The sequence below is a fragment of the Schistocerca americana genome, chromosome 1, assembly GCF_021461395.2.
Source record: "Schistocerca americana isolate TAMUIC-IGC-003095 chromosome 1, iqSchAmer2.1, whole genome shotgun sequence".
In the NCBI taxonomy this organism is placed as follows: Eukaryota; Metazoa; Arthropoda; class Insecta; order Orthoptera; family Acrididae; genus Schistocerca; species Schistocerca americana.
The window spans coordinates 1,118,332,000-1,118,348,831 of record NC_060119.1 but is presented as its reverse complement, the minus strand read 5'-3'; the positions used below and the strand labels follow the sequence as shown (position 1 = coordinate 1,118,348,831).

Below are 16,832 nucleotides of genomic sequence, written 5' to 3'. Positions count from 1 at the left end.
CGCATCCTCCCTCGTTCATAGGTCTGTGTGTCGTCCATAGCGTAAGTTAGTTTACGTTAGATTAAGCAATGTGTAGGTTAGGGACCGATGGCCTCAGCAGTATGGTCCCATAAGACCTTACCACAAATTTCCAGAAAAACCTGCCAATAATACTTCTCTGAAACAAAATCTTGCGTCTGTTATATTTCCATATGTAACATCTTTTCTTGGTAACGTTTTCTGGATGCAGAAAAATCGGAGCTACAAAATACCAAGACTGAAATTCTGAATGCGATTCATTCTCAGGATCAAACTTTCTGTAATTCGTACGACACCAATAATAACTGTGAATAGAGATGTCTCCTAAATCACATAATAATGAAAGAAGACAAAAACTTAAACTAGACTCCTCCCTAACAGGCCACGAAGGCCTAACGGTACCGACTGGCCGCCGTGTCATCCTCAGACCATAGGCGTCACTGGATGCGGATATGGAACGGCATGTGGTCAGCACGCCGCTCTCCCGGCTGTATGTCAGTTTCTCAATCAAGTAGCTCCTCAGTTTACCTCACACGGGTTGAGTGCAACCCGCTTGCCAACAGCGCTCGGCAGGCCGGATGGTCTCCCATCCAAGTGCTAGCCCAGACCTACAACGCTTAACTTCGGTGATCTGACGGGAACCGGTGTTACCACTGCGGCAAGGCCGTTGGGAAAAGAATACAAAACGTTCTTTATAAAGAAGGCTTTCCGAATAAGATATGTTAATATCAAAATCAATAATTGTTACTTGGGTCGACATTTTACGAGCACGGAGTTCTGTACAATCTCTACTTGTGTATATTTGTTCAAATAAAATGCTTCTACACAAACTACTTATAACATTGTCTCAGTTGCGTCTACATCTACAGTCCATAATCTACTTACGGTGTGCGACGGACGGTACCACTGGTGCCAAATAGTCCTCCCCTCACCCTGCTCCATTCGCAGATGTTGCGTGCGGAAAGCGACTATTGTCAAATCTTCCGCATGAGCTCTAATTTCTTGTCTTTCTGATCGTGGCCATTTAGCGAAGGAAATGAGGAAGGAAGCAGTATGTCGTCCGACTCTTCATCCAATTCACGCTATCGGAATTTCAGTGCCACTGACGTTTGTTGAGCATATCCGTGACGGTTTCGTGCCGACTAAACTATACCGTGGCGAAACTTGACACTCTTCGTTGGTATTGCCTTTGTTAATCCTACTTTCGTAAGAATCCCATAAACAAGACATCTTGAACAATAAAGAATATCAAATATGAGGTTTATAATAGGTTTCCTTTGTATTATATACACAGCTATACCTACCGCACATAACAAAGGTTTGTTTATTTTAATACTAGAAAATGAAACAATTACAGTCCGTAAGGATTAAACAAATTACACACCCGATACAACAGGTGTTTATTTGTATGGCGTCATCTATACACTTTTTTCTAATGTCTGCATTAAAACTTTAATTTACACTAACTAACGCGATGCAAATTATTACAGTACATGGACATGTAGATAACTTCTGGTTCTTAATGTTCAGTAAATGTACTAGCAGTTGCTCGACATTACCGGTTCTGCCGCCAACCGCCTTGCCACGTAGGTTTCCGCTCTATCAGTACTTGGATGGATGATCGTTCCTGGCAGAGCGGATGCCGATGGTTCAAGGACACGCAAGTCGCCGAAATTGGATCCAATGGAAAGACTTGCAGAGGCTGCGGTGCCACACGACATTATTCCTAGTCCGCAGCTAGTGGTCTTCCGGTAGCGTTCTCGCTTCCCGCGCACGGGGCCCCGGGTTCGATTCCCGGCGGGGACAGAAGTTTTTCCTGCCTCGAGATGACTGGGTGTTGCTGTGTCGTCTTCATCATCATCACTCATCCTCATTACGGTCGGAGGAAGGCAATGGCAAGTACTTCGCCTAGTACGGCGGTGCCGTTCTCCGCATCGTCCCCTACGCTCCTCGGAGTATGGGACCAAATCATCATTACACCAATTCTGCTACATCCGCTGGTTCAGCACAGCGTCTCTGTGGTTCTGTGTGACTTTCCTCTCAATGTGCCCCTGGCCCCTCTGACTATGGGGCGGCCATAGTATTACGTAAGAAGAAGTTAGTCATACTGCAGTGTCAACGTCACAGTTAGCTATGTGGAACGACTACGTACACTAGAGAATGGCGTAGTAAGAGGAACAAAAATTTTCCGTCTGGTTCAATGCGGCCCGCTACAACTTCCTCAAAAAAAGGGTTCAAATGGCTCTGAGCACTATGGGAATTAACATCTGAGGTCATCAGTCCCCTAGAACTTAGAACTACTTAAACCTAACTAACCTAAGGGCATCACACACATCCATGCCCGAGGCAGGATTCGAACCTGCGACCGTAGCGGTCGCGCGGTTCCAGATTGAAGCACCTAGAACTGCTCGGTCACAACGGCCGGCCAACTTCCTCTAGTGCCCCAATCTCTTCATCTCAGAATGTAACTTACACTCAACTTTCGCAATTATTTTGAGAGTATATTCCAGTCTCTTTGTTCCCCAATAGATTTGGCCCTCTACAGCTCCCGTTGAACCATGGTAGTTATTCACTGATTTCGTACCATCCTGTCGCTTTAACATATTCCTTTCCTTGCCAATTCTGTGAGGTTGAGTATAAAATCACTCAATTTTCAGCTTCTTTCTGTAACATAACATTTTAAACCAGTTCGAGTCGTGTTTTGCGGCCAACGTTCACTGCCTCCGTCCAGTCGCAAACTTTTACTATGATCAATTTCAACACTTAGGTTATAATCAGACAGCCAATTCTGTTGTCATTATTCATTTCTCTGAGGACTACGTCTACTGCCTCAGCCGATGGTTAACTTCTCCCTTTCGTCTCTAAACTAACTCAATATTACTGAACCGCAGTAAAATTTACGGTTGCAGTTGGTTCCTATTTGCGTTTCTTGCCGATACAGTACTGACAGTAAAGTATCCGGATACCCCTCGAAAAAAATACGTTTTTCATATTAGGTGCATTGTGCTGCCACCTACTGCCAGGTACTCCATGTCAGCGACCTCAATAGTCATTAGACATCGTGAGACAGCCGAATGGGGCGCTCCGCGGAACTCACGGACTTCGAACGTAGTCAGGTGACTGGGTGTCACTTGTGTTATACGGCTGTCCACACTCCTAAACATCCCTAGGTCCACTGTTTCCGATGTGATAGTGAAGTGGAAACTTCAAGAGATACGTACAGCACAAAAACGTACAGGCTGACCTCGTTTGTTGACCGACAGAGACCGCCGACAGTTGAAGAGAGTCGTAGTGTGTAATAGGCAGACATCTATCCGGACCATCACGCAGGAATTCCAAACTGCATCAGAGCCCACTGCAACGTCTATGACAGTTAGGTGAGCAAACTTGGATTTCATGGTCGAGTGGCTGTTCATAAGCCACACATCACGCCAGTAAACGCCAAACGACGCCTCGCTTGGTGTAAGGAGCGTAAACATTGGACGATTGAATAGTGGAAAAACGTTGTGTGGAGTGACGAATCACGGTACACAATGTGGCGATCCGATGGCAGGGTGTAGGCATGGCGAATGCCCGGTGAACGTAATCTGCCAGCGTGTGTAGTGCCAACAGCGGTGGTGTTATGGTGTGGTCGAGTTTTTCATGGAGATGGCGTACACCCCTTGTTGTTTTGCTTGGCACTATCACAGTACACGCCTACGTTGATGTTTTAAGCACTTTCTTGCTTCCCGCCGTTGAAGAGTAATTCGTGGATGGCGACTGCATCTTTCAACACGATCGAGCACCTGTTCATAATGCACGGCCTGTGGCGGAATTGTTACACGACAATAACATCCCTGTAATGGACTGGCCTGCACAGAGTCCTGGCCTGAATCCTATAGAACACCTTTGGGATGTTTTGGAACGCCGACTTCGTGCTAGGCCTCACCGACCGACATCAATACCCCTCTTCAGTGCAGCACCCGTGACTCCGTGAAGAATGGGCTGCCATTCCCCAACAAACCTTCCAGCACCTGATTGAACGTATGCCTGCAAGAGTGGAAGCTGTCATCAAGGCTAAGAGTGGGCCAACACCACACAGAATTCCAGCATTACCGATGGAGGGCGCCACGAACTTATAAGTCATTTTAGCCAGGTGTCCGGATACTTTTGATTACATAGTGTATATTACTGGCGGTTTTGTAGATACTACGCAGCCAGTACCATATTGCACGCCAAAAATCTCACGTCTTGTTGGGACGTCAGAAAATTCTCCCGCTCCAAGACCACACTCGCTTTCAGGTTCCACGTGAGGGCACCCCAAAACGGTATACTGTGTAGCATGTCAATTACGTCAATCGTAGTGTGTTCCCTGCCATGTCCTGGCGACTGTGACCCAAACGAAACGGATTCCAGTGCTATCAAAGATGTAGGGGGGAGAGGGAGAGGCTGTGATACGTCATTCACCACTGTCTACGGTGCCACGCCGTACTATTAGCTGCCATATTTTATGTGGTCATTCTGCGGCTGTTCCGGAGGATATATATTAGGTGTATGGTTTTGTAAACTACACACTGCTGAATTTATTTTCAGAATCATGTCTGCCGTGTGTTCAGGGTATAAGTGCACGGATATATCTGTACAAAAGGTTGAAGATTGGTGTACATCCTTATACGTATGTCATTTAACTGTGCTGTATTTTGTGTGACTGATGTATTGATGTATTTGTGCAACAAAGCTTGTTTCATCCCGTTTCTACTTCCCGTATACCTTAAGTCATGATATTACTAAAATTCTGTGACGATGGAGAATCCTGACAAAGGCTTGCATCACACTTCGCAACATTTCCGAAAAGTCAACACCATATTTTTGCAAATCTTTGTTGCGACTGAATGCTTAGCTCCTGGATGGAAAATATGGTGCATTATTCCAACAACTCTTTTGTCTGCTTTCGCGAACGGGAAACTTTAAATGAAGTTTTCTTTCAAACTAGAAAATATGGATTACAGGAAGAAAGGCGTGCCATTTTGTGTGAGCAGATACTTGCTTGAAATTATAGCATCGAGTTGTAACAGGAGCCATTTGTAAGCAAAGTGAAAAGTTCTATTTAATCTATGAAACAATCTCGGCATCCTTTTGTACATGAGTAGTCATTCTACAAAGTTTTGATCTCTATAATGAGCAGGTGATAAAATAATTCGAGAGAGAGCTAGCTTAGCTAACTAGTGTCCAAGTTTAATTGCATCATCTTACGATCGTGCAACTCCTGAGTTGTATATTCGACTGGGTAGTGGGTTTAGGTCGTAATGTACCTGATCCATGAGTCGGATTTTCCGTATTTGAAATTCGTAAGATATAGTTTATTTCAGTTATTGCAAATTGAAACAGAGATTTAACCATGTGTCACATACAATTCATATTGAAGCAAAAATTTCTGCGCTTCTTTCTTAAATCTGTTCTCCGAAACTTTTGAGTATACTTATCTTCAACTGACTTTGAAATTCTTCTGTATCTTACGTATACAAAAGGGTGTATTAAACAACACGAAGACTGGTCTGAAAATTAATTTAGCAGGCCGTGTCTTCTTTCTCTGAATGTCACAGAGTATGGTCGTCTGGGAGTAGAGAACTTGTATCTATGTGTTACAGACATAGCTGGAAGACGGTGAGTGTTCGTCCCTCATAAGCAAGTGTAATTTCGCTTCCGGCTGTAACGGCTGAACATAAGCAGTTGAATGTTATTTCGTAGTTGCTTAACAATATCTATCGCTATCATATACCACACATATTTGTTTTGACAAAAAAACATGGCGGACCGTTTGATTAATACGCTCCACTGTCGTCTCCGTCTTGCCCCTCTATGGCGTTGTCTCTCTTACAGAGCAGTATACCTGAGCCGTTACAACTGCGGGTATTATACAGACGCCATTTGTCCTTTATGAATGTATTTTGCGCAGGGGGTACTGTTAGTATGCGGGATGTGAGAGAGGCACGGATATTTATAACGTGTGCGACATGTTATCCCGCCGCACTTTCGAGTAATTAGGGAATCGCAGATGTGATTTACCCGCAGACACGTATAAATACAGCAGGGGACACGAGGCGCGCCGTTTGGCCGAAAGCTACATTCTTCGTGCCAATTGTTGCGGCGCCAGCTTACCTCCTGCATTTTTCGTGTCTCCATTGTTTCGTCACTATATTTACCTCATTTCGTAATTTACTGTTCATTTCTTTGGCACAGGCACACTAGGAGCTACTTCTAGCATAGTTCTCATGAATTGTGCCTAGCAAGAACACCTTCCCTGTGAAAACGTAGCCGGCCGGTATGGCCGAGCGGTTCTAGGCGCTTCAGTCTGGATCTGCGCGACCGCTACGGTCGCAGGTTCGAATCCTGCCTCGGGCATGAATGTTTGTGATATCCTTAGGTTAGTTAGGTTTAAGTAGTTCTAAGTTCTAGGGGACTGATGACCTCACACGTTAAGTCCCATAGTGCTCAGAGCCATTTGAATTTTTTTTTTTTTTTTTTTTTGTGAAAACAATCATATTGTCTTCTGACACCTCACTTTATCAAACGATTAGCTGTCCTGTAAGTCCCTCTTTATTCCTCGTAACTTTATTGTTTAGGACGGTCACGAACAGAATCAACTAGACCTCACGTGGCATCTGAAATGATTTCAAATGGCCCAACGTGAATTCCAACCGGCAGCTGCAGTACTGAATCTCGTGTACTAGTGATATTGCTAAACTTCACATAACAAGCGAACGTCCACTTTCAACTAAATCAACATTGCCACTGTGTCACATAAAATTCATATTGAAGCAAAAATTTCTAAGATTCTTTCTTAAATCTGTTCTCCGAAACTTTTGAGTATACTTATCTTCAACTGACTTTGAAATTTTTCTGTAACTTACGTATACAAAAGGGTGTATTAAACAACACGAAGACTGGTCTGAAAATTAATTTAGCAGGCCGCAATACGTTACCTCCACAGCGTATCAATTTCATTTATTCAATTTTATCCAACATGTTTTACGGACACAAGACATCCGCAACTGTTGCCATTAATTTTATCAAATGACATTTCTACCTGCACAACATCGTAAATATTTAGACGACCGTTATCGGTTCCTAAGTTATTGTCAGCTGTTCGGTCACAACAGGAGTCGAGTGCTCCAGACAATCCGACTCACAACACGGCTCCTGTTGTGGAACACTTGGTAATGGCCTAGGAGCTGAAACCAGTCGTGTAGGCTTATACGAATTTCTTGAGCTAGATCTAGCATTTGACAAAATATGATTTATGCTTCGTCATATTCCACTTGTGGAAGGTGCGTGGAGCGAGCTGGGTCGCACAGCACTCAAAACAGTAAACACACATTCGGGAGAACGTGCTTTCAAAACGCCGTTCTGCCATCGAGGTTTGGGGCATTCACGGTTTCTCCATGGTTGGGTAAGGGGTCTACTTATAAGGTTCCACTGAAACAGGACATGGTCGTTTTTCTTCCACACCATTCCCCAATAACACGACCTTACTCTCCATCTCTAACAATCTTATCGTCGACGGGTCGTTAAACCCCTATCCCTATCCTCTTTTTCATACTTCCTTTTCGCCGCTACGGAAAACAAGAAAGGCAGATTAGAGTTAAACGTCCAGTTGACGGAGCACAATCTCGGATTACGTAAGGGTGGGGAAGGAAATCGGCCATGCACTTTTCAAAGAAACACTCCCGCCTTTTGCCTGGAGCGATTTAGGGAAATCATGGAAAATCTAACTGTAGATGGCCGGACGGGAATCTGAACCGTTGGCGCTTGGGAATAAACGAATTTCTTACTCCGTGTAAGCCTGGGTCTCCATTTCCCATAGGTAATTCTCATTAGCCGAGATTTACGTAGAGAAAGTAATACATGCATTTATTGACAATCTTGTATCGTACGGGCTTAGACTTCAAAGAGCAAACATTCCCGCCAAGAACAATACCTTTCTTTAATAACAATTTTTCCGCAGAATACTTTTGAGCCTTTCTGACAGGCTCTCGTCCAACCTACAACACGCCCGTGACTGGCAGAGTAAATCTTCCTCAAACAAAAGAGTTAGTGCGTTAGTTACATGTTGCTTAAATCATTTTTTTATGATTTTTTTATCGCAACGATGTGGTACAAACTACAGAACAGGCTATGTATTCATGGTATTCGTGTGTGTGTATGACTCCATTCCGGCCATTCACAGGTTGCTACCTAGTACACTGGCTTAAATTTAGTAACAATAATGAACACGATAATGTTTACCTCCAATCACGTATTTGTCGACTACAGGCGCTTCGGTTTGCTCATCGTATGTTTTTATCGTGATATTTCAGGATGGTACGCTGAATCACTTGGTAATATATGCATTCATAGCGCGATGCGTTTTCGCTAGCCACCAATGAACTGGTTTACAGTAACGTACGATAACGGCCACAGGAAGCCAAGCGCAATAATGTCATGACCGGGTAGTACAATAATATCACGGTCAGGTAGTAAGTAGTGATACACTTAACACAAATAGCTACTAACTGTATCAGCTTTTTGTTAAAAGTTAGTTTATATAACAAAAGGAGTTGTTCAGAAAAAAATAATTCTGGCTGGATTTATTTAAAAGACAACTAAAAGAATTGTGTGTGTTACTGACTTATATTATAGCGATTATCTCTTTTCCTGAATGTAATCAGTTCTCTACTTCGTCCTTTATTTCGCAAAAAATCAATTATTATTTGCTGCTTCCTATGGCACTAAAGCCTTACAGTGCAAGATGTTCCAGGAAACGAAAACAATGCAGGTATGTATTTTGTTAGGTACACACGCTGTGCTGTGGGGCGATCTTTGTGGTTGGAAATGAACACTGTTCGCAAGCCGCTATCGCAGTATAGAAACTTTTATTGTTCCAAGAGGACCAATTTCAGCAGACTTATGCTGCAAGCATCTAATCTTTTGGAACTTTTTTTAAAATTACCATGTTGCATTAACTTGAAGCACAAAATTCCTCCGCATGTGGAATCTTGGTAAAAAACGAACAGTTGACAAAATACACACTCAGATGTCGTCAAATGTATGGATTTTACAGCTGTATTTTTTTTATCAAGATATGTATATGTGTGGAGTGCTTCTGGGCTTTGACTTCTTTGTGATGTACCATGGCACTGATATAACAAGTTCCGTAAGATCAAATAATGGCAGCATAAGACTTTTGAAACTGGTCATCTTGGAACAATAAAAATTTCTATACTGAGATCGCGGCGTACAAAGCGTATTCTTCATTTCCAACAATGTAGGTAGTTCAAATGGCTCTGAGCACTATGGGACTTAAAATTGAGGTCATCAGTCACCTAGACTTAGAACTACTTAATCCTAACTAACCTAAGGACATCACACACATCCATGCCCGAGGCAGGATTCGCGGTTCCGGACTGAAGCGCCTAGAACCGCTCGGCCACAGTGGCCGGCAGAAGGAAATAGTTGGTGCTCTTTGCTTTACTTAGTGCTAGGGTCCACAACTTGTCTAATTTCAGTCCTCCCTCTTTTTCTGTTGAAATTGATTTAGGGTCTTTGAACTTCTGTCGCCTAGCCCTTAATCCTACGAAGTAATTATTAGATTTTGCTAAAAACACAGTGTCAGAGAAATCAATTTAGTGCTTTCCCAGTTGTGGGCCCTTCTGTTGAATAACAAAAACGGCGCCAACTCTTCCCAAGCTCCATAGCATACGTTGATACGACTCTGCGATCTTAGGCGGCGGTGTGATGACGTTACGAGCCGACCGCTGGGTATATATTAGTTCGGCTTGCTGAGCTCGTTTCGAGTCTGTAACAGCTTTCCGATTCGTTAAAACCTTTGATGAAGTCTCCAGCAAGGGATGACGTAATGTGAGGCAGAGAATTATGCCTTGAACCACGACCTTATGCCCATAAATCAAATATCAGCAATATCGCAAATACCGGCCATGAAGGCGTACATTGTACGATTGCGTGAACATTATTGCGGAGCATTTGCAGCCCCCTCACGCTTGACTTTTTTCCCGACGGCCAACTAAATCTTACAACTGTAGAAATATAATTTTGTATCAGCATTTTTCTGTCTTCCAAAGTGATATGATAGTTATTTTCATCACGATTAACATGTACATTTCTTATGACGTTAAAAGTAAGTAGAAAATTTGGTTACAGAACGTAATAACGCGTTAATTATAAACACAGCGCTCTCCTCCTCTCAATGACATCATACTGACGACCACTGAGGTTTTGGCTCGCAAGCGCAGCATGATTGGTCGTAGTTGAACTCCTAATTATGTCTCGTTAGAGGACACTGACAAAGTTCCAGGTTGGAGCAGATGAAAATGTATTCGTAACATTTCCTTAGCATATTCTATTCACCTAAATTCAAGAACGAAAAAGTTAACGCCATTTTGACAAGATATCTGTATGGTGCGAAAAGTGGCAAATGACTTTAAATAATAAGTGTGAAGTCATCCACATGACCACTAAAAGGAATCCGCTAAGTTTCGGTCACATGATAAATCACACAAATCGAAAGGCTGTGAACTCAACTAAATACCCAGGGAGTACAATTACGAATAATTTTAATTGGAAAGATCAGATAGCTAATGCTGTGGATAAAGCAAGCCGAAGACTGAAATCTGTTGGTAGAACACTGAGAAGATGTAACAGATCTACTAAAGAGTCTGCTTACACCACGCTTATCCACCCTCTTCCACAATGTTGCTCTGCAGTGAGGGATCCGCGTCAGATCAGACTGACGGAGGACATCAAAAAAGTTCAAAGAAGGACAACTCGTTTTCCATTATCGCGATGTAGGGGGGAAGAGCGCCACGGAGGCAATACGTGAACTGAGCTGACAATCACCAAAGCAAAGGCGTTCCTCGTTCCAGCAGGATCTCCTCGTGAAATTTCAATCGCCAACTTACTCCTCCGATAGCAAAAATATTCTGTTGCTGCCCATCTACTCAGGGAGAAAACATCATCAGGATAAAATTAAAAAGAAAAAAGAAAAAAAAAGCAGAAAGATTGAAGTGCTAATTTTCTCCGCGCATCGTACAGGAGTGGAAAGATAGAGAAATGGCGCGAAGGTGGTTCGATGAACCCTCTGCCAGGCCCTTAATTGTGAACTGCAGAGTAATCTTGTTGATGTAGAGCACGAAAATTCGGTAACATCATTAGGAAATGTATTTTCGTACATTTTTCGTATTTCGTCTTAAAAATTTCTTACCGGAAATAAAACTTAAAATATAGTGCAGCCTTCCAGCAGACACTGATGACAGCTCCATCTTTGTACACTGAATAGTTTGAGAGTTTGAGGAAGCCGAAAGAAATGTAAGACAGAAAGTGCGTTCTGTGCAGAACGTCGCAACTTTATACCTTGTCTCCAAGTGTTCCTGACGCAGTGCCAGTCCTAAAACAATTTTGGACAGAGTATAGTAACGAATAATAAAGGCAATATTTTCCTCTGGGCGCATCAGCAGTTTTCTCAGAATGTGATAGATTATTAGCGAATGTACAATGACTGAAAAAATAGCAACGCCAAAAAATGACTAATGGAATAATGAAATTTTGGGACTACATCTGTCCAGGTAACTTTTTTCTCTAATACTGAGACATTCCATCCTGGATTTTCCATTGTTTAACTTATGCAAGTGATTAACATTACAAGATCACAGGCTAATGTAAGCGCGAGATGGGCCATTCCAAAATGTGAAATGCTGGTACATTAATGACAGGCGTAATCGGCGGAATGATGAATGCAAGAATGCAAACGTGCGCGACTTGTGTAGTACAGATCCAAGATGTCAGTTGTCAGTTCGTGAGATGGAGTTCCACGCCTCTTGCACTTGGTTGGTCAATCCAAGGGCGGTTAAGTTGGCTGTGGACGATGTTGAAGTTGTCGTCCGCTGACGTCCCATATGTGCTCGACTGAAGGCAGGTCTGGTGATAGAGCCGGCCAAGGCAACACGTCGACATTATAGAGCATTTTGGGTTATAACAGCTGTATGTGGGCAGAGCGTTAACCCGTTGGAAAGCTGTTTATGAATGGCAGTGTAACTGGTCGAATAATGAGACTGACGAACAAATTTACAATAAGGGTGCGTGGGATAACCACAGGGTGCTCGACCCGTCGTACGAAATCGCACCCCTGACCATAACTCCACGTGCAGGTTGAGGCGTAGCGCCGTATACCGATCCTGACTTGGAGGCGGTTAAGTGGGAGATGTGCCTCAGAGCTGGATATTGACAGATGGTTACGCGAGACTGGACGCGCACGTAGTTTATGTACCAGCCGATAGAGGACATTATTGGATGGGGGACTGATTTAGTTTCGATTGTGCCCACTAGAGTGCACTAAAGTAATAGAATTTTTTTCATAAACTGTTCTAGTATTTTCATAAAGTGTTATTATGTCTTTTTGTGTACGTAAAATGCTATAAATGTGTTTTAACGCAGTATGAATGATGCGTGAGTGTGGTTTAAGATTAATATGAAGACAATTGTTTAACGAGTTATGTAGTGGGATTTAGTGTGGGAACATTTCGAAGAAGTATAGATGTGGACAAAGGGGATTTTTGTAGAATCGATTTGTAAAGTGAGTTTATGGTAAAGGGAAAGTTAATTCAGGCATAACTAACAATAGTAAATAACTTTATGCATAAACAAAACTTCAGCATATTAGATAATTACGTCGGTAAAAAGTGCAGTCGTTACGTTTACTATTTTGCGATTGGTTATTGATGAAAAGTGGGGACTGACGCAGGAGAATGTTGTTTTGCTATTGGCTGTTGAATAAACTGACCAATGGTAAAGCAATATTCTTCACGCGCTTTTCTCTGCTGGTAGAGAAGACTTAGAGTGTTCTAGAGAAGAGTCGAAGCCTAGCCATAAAAGAGATCGGACGTGTGCAGTAGTAGTTCCGATGGAAATGATAAGTTGCCGGATCTAGCAGTGTTTCATATATCAAAAGTGTCGTAAAGTGACGGCATAATTATTCCGATGGGTGTGTAGAAATTTCGGAATTTTTAAGTGAATTTTGTAAGGAGAACAGACATAAATTCCGCGTGGCGTATTGAGCACTGTGACTGCATTAGGTACCGGCAGACTTAATATTTGGCGAGCATTCTCAATCAAAAACAATCCGTATTTTTGTAGCTATTACGTTTTCGGGAAATGCAACACCGTAAACTTGCTAACGTGAGTGAAAGGGACTGCGAGTGACTGTGTCAAGACTAGCACGGGCTTGGCAATGACACTTGTTAACCTAAGTTTCAGAATATATTAATTAAGGACAAAATTTCCAACCTTTCATTTAGTGTGAAAACTTTCTCCCGAAACGTAGATTAGTGACTTTAATTGGAGCCTGGTTCACGTAGAAGTCCAGTAGGTTTTGTTCGGCTTCCGTACTGATGATATGCTGAGACAATGTTCACAGGTAGGTGCAGGTTCGTCGTAAAGGGACGGAAAGAACCGCGCCGCCGCTAGGTCCAGTGTGTCTAGCATGCAGGCGGGATGGTTGTCAAGTGACCTCCTACTAACCGACGCACGGCCGTCACTGGCACCGAGGCAGAACCACCTCTCAGCACAAAGCACTATGACCCCACCCTGCCCTCCAATGATCTCTCACTTGACACCGCTGAAGTCGGAAATGGCGGTGATTTGGAGGCAGTGCAATGCACGCTACACGGCGTCTGGCTCGAAGCTGTCCTTGAAATACCCGATTTATTTATTTTATTTTTTATTTATTTATTTATTGTTCCGTGGGACCAAATTAAGGAGACGTCTCCATGGTCATGGAACGAGTCAATACATGAAATTATAACACGATAGTAGTAACAGATAAAATGAAATATAAGGAACGTATTCAGGCGACAATTCGTAAGTGTAAACTAAGAAAATCAACAATGTAACACTGGAATTTGCTTAATTTTTCAGCTCTTCCAGGAGCTCCTCGACAGAATAGGAGACGGTTGGTTGTGTCAAGGTGGTGCCAAATGCTGCTCAAAATTGCTTCTGGAGACACAGTACGATGCGACAGAGCCCTACGACGAACACGATGGTCTTCCCTCTCGGTAAAGCCACGTGGCCGTTCAGAGCCCGCTCTTCTTCCGACCGTACATTCTCGCGACCACCACTGCCACCTATCATTTACAGTGGCTACATTCGTTCCTAGTCTTTCTGTAACGTCGCAGAAAGCCTGCATCTAGCAGCCCTATTACACGGCCTCGTTCACACTGAGTGGGGCGTCTTTGTCGCCTTAAAGGCATTGTTATCCAACATTAACTCACCACGTCCAGTCTCAAATGTCACTTAACCTCACGACAGTTACAGCGTGTATTTAAAGCAAACGTGACTTGCGTCCTCATAGTGGGGCTAAGAGCGCCGCTCTTATGTGACTGGCGCGAAATTTGAATAGACGTAATCTTTCCGATGTGGAAACAAGGCTACCAACTTTCTTTTATGTCGCACAGCGAGAGAGGTTAAAACTCACCACGTCCAGTCTCAAATGTAACTTAACCTCACGACCGTTACAGCGTGTATTTAAAGCAAACGTGACTTGCGTCCTCATAGTGGGGCTAAGAGCGCCGCTCTTATGTGACTGGCGCGAAATTTGAATAGACGTAATCTTTCCGATGTGGAAACAAGGCTACCAACTTTCTTTTATGTCGCACAGCGAGAGAGGTTAAAATTTCTAACCCATTGAAGAGAGGTCAATGATATGCTTGTGGGTGAATGTCACATGTTATAATTCGTTCTGCTCGCTTTTGTGTAAGCAGCATATTCTTTTCAAGTGGTGGGTTGCTATAGAGAATTTCAAGTACTGAGAGCAGTTTACCTGTGTATTGGCCACTGACACGGTGGTAGCTGTGTGTTGGCTTTTGGCAGGGCAGCCTCGTGGCGTGCGCTGCATAGCGGGGAGGCTGACAAGTGAGGTACAGCACGTTGCACTGTCTGGCGCGCTGAGGTGAGGCGAGGCGAGGTGTCGAGAAGGGAGCAGCGGCAGGCGGCGGCGTGTCGCGACCCGACCCCGGGTTAAGTGGCCGCCTCTGGCTCTGGGCCTACTCGCGTGTCCGCTGCTGTTGACCGCGCGCTAGCGGCGCAAATTACAAGTGCCTACCCGAGCTTCACACGGCCGCACCTTTCATCACACCTAGCTGTTGCCGTACAAAAGGAACTGTGGCACAGTTGCGCGATCGCAGGTTGCTGTAGCAACGAAAGTTACCACGCGACTGGAAAAGAATCCCAAACCATTCCCATATGCAGAAGGGTCCTCTGACAGATGCATATACGAGGGGCGTTTGAAAAGCCCGTGCAAAGTCCGAGAGATGGCACCACCGGCGCGTATCGAGGTCATGTTTAGTTAGTAGCATCTTTGGAAAGAACGCACACCAAGTCTATTTCTTTGTGTTTGGCATTTGTGTGAATCAAGAAAGTCGAATGATTGTCAATAAATGGACAAAAAAGAATTTCGTGTATTGATTAAACATTACTTTATGAAAGGCAAAACGCCTCAAGAGACTAAAGAGAAGCTTGTTAAAAATTACGGTGTCTCTGCACCTTCGATTAGAACACTTTATAAGTGGTTTCAAAATTTTCGGAGTGGCCATATGGGCACAAGTGTTGCCGAACGTTCTGGACGCCCTGTAGAGGTTACGACTCCAGAAATCATTGATAACATTCATGATATGGTGATGGATGACAGAAGAGTTAAGGTGCGTGAGATTGATAGTGCTGTGGGTATCTCGAATGAACGGGTACATAATATTTTGCATAAACATTTTGACATGAGAAAGCTATCCGCAAGATGGGTTCCGCTATTGCTCACACTTGACCAAAAACGGAATCGTGTGAAGTGTTGCAAGGATGGTTTGCAGCTGTTCAGGAAGAATCCGCAGGACTTTAAGCGTCATTTCGTCGCTGTGGATGAAACATGGATATATTACTACACTCATGAGACCAAACAACAATCTAAATAATGGGTTACCAAGGGTGAATCTGCACCAAAAAAGGCGAAGATCTTCCCTTCGGCCGAAAAGGTTATGGCGACTGTCTTTTGGGATTCGCAAGGGGTAATCCTCATCGATTATCTGGAAAAGGGTAAAACTATTACAGGTGCATATTATTCATCGTTATTGGACTGTTTGAAAACCGAGCTGCATGAAAAACGCTGGCGATTGGACCGCAAAACAGTCCATTCCCTTCACGACAATGCACCAGCAAACAGCTCAGCAGTTGTGGTCACAAAATTATTGGAAGTAGGGTTCCAACTCGTTTCACATCCTCCCCTATTCTCCAGACTTGCCTCCCTCGGGCTACTATTTGTTCCCCCAATTTCAAGAAATGGCTGGTGGGACGAAGAATTTATTCAAACGAGGAGGTGATTGCAGCAACTAATAGCTATTTTGCATACTTGGACAATTCCTATTATTCGGAAGGGATCAACAAATTAGAACAGAATTGGACGAAGTGTGTAAGTCTAAAAGGAGATTATGTCGAAATATAAAAAAGGTTTACCACAAACAAGTAAGTAGTTTTTATTTTTGCACGGACTTTTCAATGCCCCTCGTACTTATAGACAAATATCTGACTCCAGTCTGATGCTGAATTATATACAGTCACTCTTTTTAATTCGAACTTAGATAAATCGAATTCCTCTGTAAATCTAATTTGTGGTCAAGTCAACTTAAAAAAAACTGGATACATCGAAGGACTCTTACCCGTTCTGGTATAGTCCACAAAACGAAGTGATTGTCGTGACAGACCACACCGCAAACACTTAATTCTACGTCAGCTGGTACCCAGCA

At 43.4% G+C, this 16,832-nt stretch overlaps 1 pseudogene; it reads right to left on the bottom strand.

The window, feature by feature from the left end:
- Positions 1-572: 572 nt before the first annotated feature.
- LOC124560666 lies at positions 573-690 on the bottom strand (annotated as a pseudogene).
- Positions 691-16,832: the final 16,142 nt, after the last annotated feature.